This window comes from Nothobranchius furzeri, unplaced genomic scaffold, assembly GCF_043380555.1.
Source record: "Nothobranchius furzeri strain GRZ-AD unplaced genomic scaffold, NfurGRZ-RIMD1 Scf029, whole genome shotgun sequence".
NCBI classification, from domain to species: Eukaryota; Metazoa; Chordata; class Actinopteri; order Cyprinodontiformes; family Nothobranchiidae; genus Nothobranchius; species Nothobranchius furzeri.
Genome location: NW_027223046.1, coordinates 940,289 through 951,972, shown reverse-complemented (window position 1 = coordinate 951,972; position 11,684 = coordinate 940,289).

Here is an 11,684-nt window from a genome sequence, read left to right as displayed (position 1 = left end):
CATTAGCACTTATGGTTATTAAATGGCACCCAGAAATATGTTGCACGAAGCACAATTTCACTTCATTCTGGGTCCATTTGTGTGAAAACAAGGTCCAATCAGGCTGAAACGTTACAGGAAGGTAGAATCTATTGAGTTGTAAGTGATCTGAACGTTTCATGATGATAGCACTTTCCTAAGGGGGTCAAACCATGTTCCAAAGGTCACCGGATCTGGTGTCAATTTAAAGAAGTAGTCCAGTTACACATTTGTGTGCTTATAACTTGGCTTCTGAATGTCCTAGAGAGATCAGGTTTGTTTTAGTATACTCCAATCAACAGCCCCTACAACCACAAAAAGGAATGGAGTCATTAGCACTTATGGTTTGTAAATGGCACCCAGAATTATGTTGCACAAAGCACAATTTCACATCATTCTGGGTCCATTTGTGTAAAAACAAGGTTCCAATCAGGCTGAAACGCTACAAGAAGGTAGAATCTATTGAGTTGTAAGTGATCTGAACGTTTCAAGATGATCGCACATTCCTATAGGGGGTAAAACCATGTCCCAAAGGTCACCGGGCCTGGTGTCACTTTATAGAAGTAGTCCAGTTACACCTTTGTGGGCTTATAACTTGGATTCTGAATGTCCTAGAGAGATCAGGTTTGTTTTAGTGTACTCCAATCAACAGCCCCTACAACCACAAAAAGGAATGGAGTCATTAGCACTTATGGTTTTTAAATGGCACCCAGAATTATGTTGCACGAAGCACAATTTCACATCATTCTTGGTCCATTTGTGTGAAAACAAGGTCCAATCAGGCTGACACGTTACAAGAAGGTAGAATCTATTGAGTTGTAAGGGATCTGAACGTTTCATGATGATCGCACATTCCTATAGGGGGTCAAACCATGTCCCAAAGGTCCTCGGGCCTTGTGTCACTTTAAAGTAGTCCAGTTACACCTTTGTGGGCTTATAACTTGGCTTCTGAATGTCCTAGAGAGGTCAGGTTTGTTTTAGTGTACTCCAATCAAAAGCTCCTACAACCACAAAAAGGAATGGAGTCATTAGCTCTTATGGTTTGTAAATGGCACCCAGAATTATGTTGCACGAAGCACAATTTCACATCATTCTGGGTCCATTTGTGTGAAAACAAGGTCCAATCAGGCTGAAACGTTACAGGAAGGTAGAATCTATTGAGTTGTAAGAGATCTGAACGTTTCATGATGATAGCACTTTCCTAAGGGGGTCAAACCATGTCCCAAAGGTCACCGGATCTGGTGTCAATTTAAAGAAGTAGTCCAGTTACACATTTGTGGGCTTTTAACTCAGGCTTCTGAATGTCTTAGAGAGATCAGGTTTGTTTTAGTGTACTCCAATCAACAGCCCCTACAACCACAAAAAGGAATGGAGTCATTAGCACTTATGGTTTTTAAATGGCACCCAGAATTATGTTGCACAAAGCACAATTTGACATCATTCTGGGTCCATTTGGTGTGAAAACAAGGTCCAATCAGGCTGAAACGCTACAAGAAGGTAGAATCTATTGAGTTGTAAGTGATCTGAACGTTTCAAGATGATCGCACATTCCTATAGGGGGTAAAACCATGTCCCAAAGGTCACCGTGCCTGGTGTCACTTTAAAGAAGTAGTCCAGTTACACCTTTGTGGGCTTATAACTTGGCTTCTGAATGTCCTAGAGAGATCAGGTTTGTTTTAGTGTACTCCAATCAACAGCACCTACAACCTCAAAAAGGAATGGAGTCATTAGCACTTATGGTTTGTAAATAGTACCCAGAATTTTGTTGCACGAAGCACAATTTCACATCATTCTGGGTCCATTTGTGTGAAAACAAGGTCCAATCAGGCTGAAACGTTACAGGAAGGTAGAATCTATTGAGTTGTAAGTGATCTGAACGTTTCATGATGATAGCACTTTCCTAAGGGGGTCAAACCATGTCCCAAAGGTCACCGGATCTGGTGTCAAATTAAAGAAGTAGTCCAGTTATACATTTGTGGGCTTATAATTTGGCTTCTGAAAGTCCTAGAGAGATCAGATTTGTTTTAGTATACTCCAATCAACAGCCCCTACAACCACAAAAAGGAATGGAGTCATTAGCACTTATGGTTTGTAAATGGCACCCAGAATTATGTTGCACGAAGCACAATTTCACATCATTCTGGGTCCATTTGTGTGAAAACAAGGTCCAATCAGGCTGAAACACTACAAGAAGGTAGAATCTATTGAGTTGTAAGTGATCTGAACGTTTCAAGATGATCGCACATTCCTATAGGGGGTAAAACCATGTCCCAAAGGACACCGGGCCTGGTGTCACTTTAAAGAAGTAGTCCAGTTACACCTTTGTGGGCTTATAACTTGGCTTCTGAATGTCCTAGAGAGGTTAGGTTTGTTTTAGTGTACTCCAATCAACAGCCCCTACAACCACAAAAAGGAATGGAGTCATTAGCACTTATGGTTTGAAAATGGCACCCAGAATTATGTTGCACGAAGCACAATTTCACATCATTCTGGGTCCATTTGTGTGAAAACAAGGTCCAATCAGGCTGAAACGTTACAAGAAGGTAGAATCTATTGAGTTGTAAGTGATCTGAACGTTTCATGATGATAGCACTTTCCTAAGGGGGTCAAACCATGTCCCAAAGGTCACCGGATCTGGTGTCAATTTAAAGAAGTAGTCCAGTTACACCTTTGAGGGCTTATAACTTGGCTTCTGAATGTCCTAGAGAGATCAGGTTTGTTTTAGTGTACTCCAATCAACAGCCCCTACAACCACAAAAAGGAATGGAGTCATTAGCACTTATGGTTTGTAAATGGCACCCAGAATTATGTTGCACGAAGCACAATTTCACATCATTCTGGGTTCATTTGTGTGAAAACAAGGTCCAATCAGGCTGAAACGCTACAAGAAGGTAGAATCTATTGAGTTGTAAGTGATCTGAACGTTTCAAGATGATCGCACATTCCTAAGGGGGTCAATCCATGTCCCAAAGGTCACCGGGTCTGGTGCCACTTTAAAGAAGTAATCCAGTTACACCTTTGTGGGCTTATAACTTGGCTTCTGAATGTCCTAGAGAGATCAAGTTTGGTTTAGTGTACTCCAATCCACAGCCCCTACAACCTCAAAAAGGAATGGAGTCATTAGCACTTATGGTTTGTAAATGGCACCCAGAATTATGTTGCACGAAGCACAATTTCACTTCATTCTGGGTCCATTTGTGTGAAAACAAGGTCCAATCAGGCTGAAACGTTACAGGAAGGTAGAATCTATTGAGTTGTAAGTGATCTGAACGTTTCATGATGATAGCACTTTCCTTAAGGGGGTCAAACCATGTCCCAAAGGTCACCAGATCCGGTGTCAATTTAAAGAAGTAGTCCAGTTACACATTTGTGGGCTTATAACTTGGCTTCTGAATGTCCTAGAGAGATCAGGTTTGCTTTAGTATACTCCAATGAACAGCCCCTACAACCACAAAAAGGAATGGAGTCATTAGCACTTATGGTTTTTAAATGGCACCCAGAATTATGTTGCACGAAGCACAATTTCACATCATTCTGGGTTCATTTGTGTGAAAACAAGGTCCAATCAGGCGTAAACGTTACAGGAAGGTAGACTCTATTGAGGTGTAAGTGATCTGAACGTTTCATGATGATAGCACTTTCCTAAGGGGGTCAAACCATGTCCCAAAGGTCACCAGATCTGGTGTCAATTTAAAGAAGTAGTCCAGTTACACATTTGTGGCCTTATAACTTGGCTTCTGAATGTCTCAGGTTTGTTTTAGTGTACTCCAATCAACAGCCCCTACAACCACAAAAAGGAATGGAGTCATTAGCACTTATGGTTTGTAAATGGCACCCAGAATTATGTTGCACGAAGCACAATTTCACATCATTCTGGGTCCATTTGTGTGAAAACAAGGTCCAATCAGGCTGAAACGTTACAAGAAGGTAGAATCTATTGAGTTGTAAGTGATCTGAACGTTTCATGATGATCGCACATTCCTATAGGGGGTCAAACCATGTCCCAAATGTCACCGGGCCTGGTGTCACTTTAAAGAAGTAGTCCAGTTACACCTTTGTGGGCTTATAACTTGGCTTCTGAATGTCCTAGAGAGGTCAGGTTTGTTTTAGTGTACTCCAATCAACAGCCCCTACAACCACAAAAAGGAATGGAGTCATTAGCACTTATGGTTTTTAAATGGCACCCAGAATTATGTTGCACGAAGCACAATTTCACATCATTCTGGGTTCTATTGTGTGAAAACAAGGTCCAATCAGGCTGAAACGTTACAGGAAGGTAGAATCTATTGAGTTGTAAGTGATCTGAACGTTTCATGATGCTAGCACTTTCCTAAGGCGGTCAAACCATGTCCCAAAGGTCACCAGATCTGGTGTCAATTTAAAGAAGTAGTCCAGTTACACATTTGTGGGCTTATAACTTGGCTTCTGAATGTCCTAGAGAGGTCAGGTTTGTTTTAGTATACTCCAATCAACACCCCCCACAACCACAAAAAGGAATGGAGTCATTAGCACTTATGGTTTGTAAATGGCACCCAGAATTATGTTGCACGAAGCACAATTTCACATCATTCTGGGTCCATTTGTGTGAAAACAAGGTCCAATAGGGCTGAAACGTTACAAGAAGGTAGAATCTATTGAGTTGTAAGTGATCTGAACGTTTCATGATGATCGCACATTCCTATAGGGGGTCAAAACATGTCCCAAAGGTCACCGGGCCTAGTGTCACTTTAAAGAAGTAGTCCAGTTACACCTTTGTGGGCTTATAACTTGGCTTCTGAATGTCCTAGAGAGGTCAGGTTTGTTTTAGTGTACTCCAATCAAAAGCCCCTACAACCACAAAAAGGAATGGAGTCATTAGCACTTATGGTTTGTAAATGGCACCCAGAATTATGTTGCACGAAGCACAATTTCACATCATTCTGGGTCCATTTGTGTGAAAACAAGGTCCAATCAGGCTGAAACGTTACAGGAAGGTAGAATCTATTGAGTTGTAAGTGATCTGAACGTTTCATGATGGTAGCACTTTCCTAAGGGGGTCAAACCATGTCCCAAAGGTCACCGAATCTGGTGTCAATTTAAAGAAGTAGTCCAGTTACACATTTGTGGGCTTATAACTCAGGCTTCTGAATGTCCTAGAGAGACCATGTTTGTTTTAGTATACTCCAATCAACAGCCCCTACAACCACAAAAAGGAATGGAGTCATTAGTACTAATGGTTTTCAAATGGCACCCAGAATTATGTTGCACGAAGCACAATTTCACATCATTCTGGGTTCATTTGTGTGAAAACAAGGTCCAATCAGGCTGAAACGCTACAAGAAGGTAGAATCTATTGAGTTGTAAGTGATCTGAACGTTTCAAGATGATTGCACATTCCTATAGGGGGTAAAACCATGTCCCAAAGGTCACCGGGCCTGGTGTCACTTTAAAGAATTAGTCCAGTTACACCTTTGCGGGCTTATAACTTGGCTTCTGAATGTCCTAGAGAGATCAGGTTTGGTTTAGTGTACTCCAATCAACAGCCCCTACAACCTCAAAAAGGAATGGAGTCATTAGCACTTATGGTTTGTAAATGGCACCCAGAATTATGTTGCACGAAGCACAATTTCACATCATTCTGGGTCCATTTGTGTGAAAACAAGGTCCAATCAGGCTGAAACGTTAAAGGAAGGTAGAATCTATTGAGTTGTAAGTGATCTGAACGTTTCATGATGAATGCACTTTCCTAAGGGGGTCAAACCATGTCCCAAAGGTCACCGGATCTGGTGTCAATTTAAAGAAGTAGTCCAGTTACACATTTGTGGGCTTATAACTTGGCTTCTGAATGTCCTAGAGAGATCAGGTTTGTTTTAGTATGCTCCAATCAACAGCCCCTACAACCACAAAAAGGAATGGAGTCATTAGCACTTATGGTTTTTAAATGGCACCCAGAATTATGTTGCACGAAGCACAATTTCACATCATTCTGGGTTTATTTGTGTGAAAACAAGGTCCAATCAGGCTGAAACGTTACAGGAAGGTAGAATCTATTGAGTTGTAAGTGATCTGAACGTTTCATGATGATAGCACTTTCCTAAGGAGGTCAAACCATGTCCCAAAGGTCACCAGATCTGGTGTCAATTTAAAGAAGTAGTCCAGTTACAAATTTGTGGGCTTATAACTTGGCTTCTGAATGTCCTAGAGAGGTCAGGTTTGTTTTAGTGTACTCCAATCAACAGCCCCTACAACCACAAAAAGGAATGGAGTCATTAGCACTTATGGTTTGTAAATGGCACCCAGAATTATGTTGCACGAAGCACAATTTCACATCATTCTGGGTCCATTTGTGTGAAAACAAGGTCCAATAGGGCTGAAACGTTACAAGAAGGTAGAATCTATTGAGTTGTAAGTGATCTGAACGTTTCATGATGATCGCACATTCCTATAGGGGGTCAAACCATGTCCCAAAGGTCACCGGGCCTGGAGTCACTTTAAAGAAGTAGTCCAGTTACACCTTTGTGGGCTTATAACTTGGCTTCTGAATGTCCTAGAGAGGTCAGGTTTGTTTTAGTGTACTCCAATCAAAAGGCCCTACAACCACAAAAAGGAATGGAGTCATTAGCACTTATGGTTTGTAAATGGCACCCAGAATTATGTTGCACGAAGCACAATTTTACATCATTCTGGGTCCATTTGTGTGAAAACAAGGTCCAATCAGGCTGAATCGTTACAGGAAGGTAGAATCTATTGAGTTGTAAGTGATCTGAACGTTTCATGATGATAGCACGTTCCTAAGGGGGTCAAACCATGTCCCAAAGGTCACCGGATCTGGTGTCAATTTAAAGAAGTAGTCCAGTTACACATTTGTGGGCTTAAAACTCAGGCTTCTGAATGTCTTAGAGAGATCAGGTTTGTTTTAGTATGCTCCAATCAACAGCCCCTACAACCACAAAAAGGAATGGAGTCATTAGCACATATGGTTTTTAAATGGCACCCAGAATTATGTTGCACGAAGCACAATTTCACATCATTCTGGGTTCATTTGTGTGAAAACAAGGTCCAATCAGGCTGAAACGCTACAAGAAGGTAGAATCTATTGAGTTGTAAGTGATCTGAACGTTTCAAGATGATCGCACATTCCTATAGGGGGTAAAACCATGTCCCAAAGGTCACCGGGCCTGGTGTCACTTTAAAGAAGTAGTCCAGTTACACCTTTGTGGGCTTATAACTTGGCTTCTGAATGCCGTAGAGAGATCATGTTTGTTTTAGTGTACTCCAATCAACAGCCCCTACAACCTCAAAAAGGAATGGAGTCATTAGCACTTATGGTTTGTAAATAGCACCCAGAATTATGTTGCACGAAGCACAATTTCACTTCATTCTGGGTCCATTTGTGTGAAAACAAGGTCCAATCAGGCTGAAACGTTACAGGAAGGTAGAATCTATTGAGTTGTAAGTAATCTGAACGTTTCATGATGATCACACTTTCCTAAGGGGGTCAGACCATGTCCCAAAGTTCACCGGATCTGTTGTCAATTTAAAGAAGTAGTCCAGTTACACCTTTGTGGGCTTATAACTTGGCTTCTGAATGTCCTAGAGAGATCAGGTTTGTTTTAGTGTACTCCAATCAACAGCCCCTACAACCACAAAAAGGAATGGAGTCATTCGCACTTATGGTTTGTAAATGGCACCCAGAATTATAATGCACGAAGCACAATTTCACATCATTCTGGGTCCATTTGTGTGAAAACAAGGTCCAATCAGGCTGAAACGCTACAAGAAGGTGGAATCTATTGAGTTGTAAGTGATCTGAACGTTTCAAGATGATTGCACATTCTCATAGGGGGTAAAACCATGTCCCAAAGGTCACCGGGCCTGGTGTCACTTTAAAGAAGTAGTCCAGTTACACCTTTGTGGGCTTGGCTTCTGAATGTCCTAGAGAGGTTAGGTTTGTTTTAGTGTACTCCAATCAACAGCCCCTACAGCCACAAAAAGGAATGGAGTCATTAGCACTTATGGTTTGTAAATGGCACCCAGAATTATGTTGCACGAAGCACAATTTCACATAATTCTGGGTTCATTTGTGTGAAAACAAGGTCTAATCAGGCTGAAACGTTACAGGAAGGTAGCATCTATTGAGTTGTAAGTGATCTGAACATTTCATGATGATAGCACTTTCCTAAGGGGGTCAAACCATGTCCCAAAGGTCACCGGATCTGGTGTCAATTTAAAGAAGTAGTCCAGTTACACATTTGTGGGCTTATAACTTGGCTTCTGAATGTCTTAGAGAGATCAGGTTTGTTTTAGTATACTCCAATCAACAGCCCCTACAACCACAAAAAGGAATGGAGTCATTAGCACTTATGGTTTTCAAATGGCACCCAGAATTATGTTGCACGAAGCACAATTTCACATCATTCTGGGTTCATTTGTGTGAAAACAAGGTCCAATCAGGCTGAAACGCTACAAGAAGGTAGAATCTATTGAGTTGTAAGTGATCTGAACGTTTCAAGATGATCGCACATTCCTGTAGGGGGTAAAACCATGTCCCAAAGGTCACCGGGCCTGGTGTCACTTTAAAGAATTAGTCCAGTTACACCTTTGTGGGCTTATAACTTGGCTTCTGAATGTCCTAGAGAGATCAGGTTTGGTTTAGTGTACTCCAATCAACAGCCCCTACAACCTCAAAAAGGAATGGAGTCATTAGCACTTATGGTTTGTAAATGGCACCCAGAATTATGTTGCACGAAGCACAATTTCACTTCATTCTGGGTCCATTTGTGTGAAAACAAGGTCCAATCAGGCTGAAATGTTAAAGGAAGGTAGAATCTATTGAGTTGTAAGTGATCTGAACGTTTCATGATGATAGCACTTTCCTAAGGGGGTCAAACCATGTCCCAAAGGTCACCGGATCTGGTGTCAATTTAAAGAAGTAGTCCAGTTACAAATTTGTGGGCTTATAACTTGGCTTCTGAATGTCTTAGAGAGGTCAGGTTTGTTTTAGTGTACTCCAATCAACAGCCCCTACAACCACAAAAAGGAATGGAGTCATTAGCACTTATGGTTTGTAAATGGCACCCAGAATTATGTTGCACGAAGCACAATTTCACATCATTCTGGGTCCATTTGTGTGAAAACAAGGTCCAATAGGGCTGAATCGTTACAGGAAGGTAGAATCTATTGAGTTGTAAGTGATCTGAACGTTTCATGATGATAGCACTTTCCTAAGGGGGTCAAACCATGTCCCAAAGGTCACCGGATCTGGTGTCAATTTAAAGAAGTAGTCCAGTTACACATTTGTGGGCTTTTAACTCAGGCTTCTGAATGTCTTAGAGAGATCAGGTTTGTTTTTGTATGCTCCAATCAACAGCCCCTACAACCACAAAAAGGAATGGAGTCATTAGCACTTATGGTTTTTAAATGGCACCCAGAATTATGTTGCACGAAGCACAATTTCACATCATTCTGGGTTCATTTGTGTGAAAACAAGGTCCAATCAGGCTGAAACGCTACAAGAAGGTAGAATCTATTGAGTTGTAAGTGATCTGAACGTTTCAAGATGATCGCACATTCCTATAGGGGGTAAAACCATGTCCCAAAGGTCACCGGGCCTGGTGTCACTTTAAAGAAGTAGTCCAGTTACACCTTTGTGGGCTTATAACTTGGATTCTGAATGCCGTAGAGAGATCATGTTTGTTTTAGTGTACTTCAATCAACAGCCCCTACAACCTCAAAAAGGAATGGAGTCATTAGCACTTATGGTTTGTAAATAGCACCCAGAATTATGTTGCACGAAGCACAATTTCACTTCATTCTGGGTCCATTTGTGTGAAAACAAGGTCCAATCAGGCTGAAACGTTACAGGAAGGTAGAATCTATTGAGTTGTAAGTGATCTGAACGTTTCATGATGATCACACTTTCCTAAGGGGGTCAAACCATGTCCCAAAGGTCACCGGATCTGTTGTCAATTTAAAGAAGTAGTCCAGTTACACCTTTGTGGGCTTATAACTTGGCTTCTGAATGTCCTAGAGAGATCAGGTTTGTTTTAGTGTACTCCAATCAACAGCCCCTACAACCACAAAAAGGAATGGAGTCATTCGCACTTATGGTTTGTAAATGGCACCCAGAATTATAATGCACGAAGCACAATTTCACCGGATCTGGTGTTCGAAGGATCTTTCATGGCGGTTAAAACGAAGAGTCGGAGTACCCGGCCCGGAGGGTTACCGGGGTCCCACCCTGGAGCCAGGCCTGGGGTTGGGGCCCGTGAGCGAGCGCCTGGTGGCCGGGCTTTCGCCCATGGGGCCCGGCCGGGCCCAGCCCGAACCGGATACATGGGCTCGTCCAACTGTGGACCCACCACCCGCAGGAGGAACATGAAGGGTCCGGTGCAATGTGAATCGGGTGGCAGACCAAGGCGGGAGCCTTGGCGGTCCAATCCCCGGACAAGAAAACTAGTTTTTGGGACATGGAACGTCACCTCGCTGGCGGGGAAGGAGCCGGAGCTTGTGGCAGAGGTTGAGCGGTACCGGCTAGATATAGTCGGACTCACCTCGACACATTGCATTGGCTCTGGAACCCGAGACCTGGAGAGGGGTTGGACACTCTACTTTGCTGGAGTTGCTCCGGGTGAGAGGCGGAGGGCTGGGGTTGGCTTTTTGTTAGCCCCGAGACTCTCTGCCTGTGTGTTGGGGTTTACCCCGGGGGACAAGAGGGTAGCTTCCTTGCGCCTTCGGGTCGGGGAACGGGTCCTGACTGTTGTTTGTGCTTATGGGCCAAATATCAGTTCAGAGTACCCACCCTTTTTGGAGTCCCTGGGACGAGAGCTAGATAGTGCTCCATCAGGGGACTCCATTGTCCTGCTGGGGGACTTCAATGCTCACGTGGGCAATGACAGCTTGACCTGGAGGGGTGTGATTGGGAGGAACGGCCCACCTAATCTGAACTCGAGCGGTGTTTTGTTATTGGACTTCTGTGCAAGCCGCAGTTTGGCCATAACGAACACCATGTTCGAACATAAGGATGCCCACCGGTACACTTGGTACCAGGGCAGCCTAGGTCACAGGTCGATGATAGATTTTGTAGTCGTATCATCTGACCTGCGGCCGTATGTTTTGGACACCCGAGTGAAGAGAGGGGCGGAGCTGTCAACTGATCACCACCTGGTGGTGAGTTGGATCAGATGGCAAGGGAACATGCCGCGTAGACCTGGCAGACCCAAACGCATAGTGAGGGTCTGCTGGGAACGCCTGGCAGAAGAACCTGTCAAGACGGTCTTCAACTCCCACCTCCGGCAGAGCTTTGACCACGTCCCGAGAGCAGTGGGGGACATTGAGTCGGAGTGGGCCTTGTTCCACTCTGCGATTGTCGAGGCGGCTGTTGCTAGCTGTGGTCGTAAGGTGGCCGGTGCCAGTCGTGGTGGCAACCCCCGTACCCGCTGGTGGACACCAGAGGTTCGGGGAGCCGTCAGGCTGAAGAAGGAGGCCTACAGGGCGTGGCTGGTCTGTGGGTCTCCGGAGGCAGCAGACAGGTACCGGATAGCCAAGCGGGGTGCAGCAGTGGCAGTTGCCGAGGCAAAATCTCGGGCGTGGGAGGAGTTTGGTGAGGCCTTGGAGAAAGACTATCGATCGGCTCCAAAGAGGTTCTGGCAAACTGTCCGGCGCCTCTGGAGAGGAAGGCAGCAACT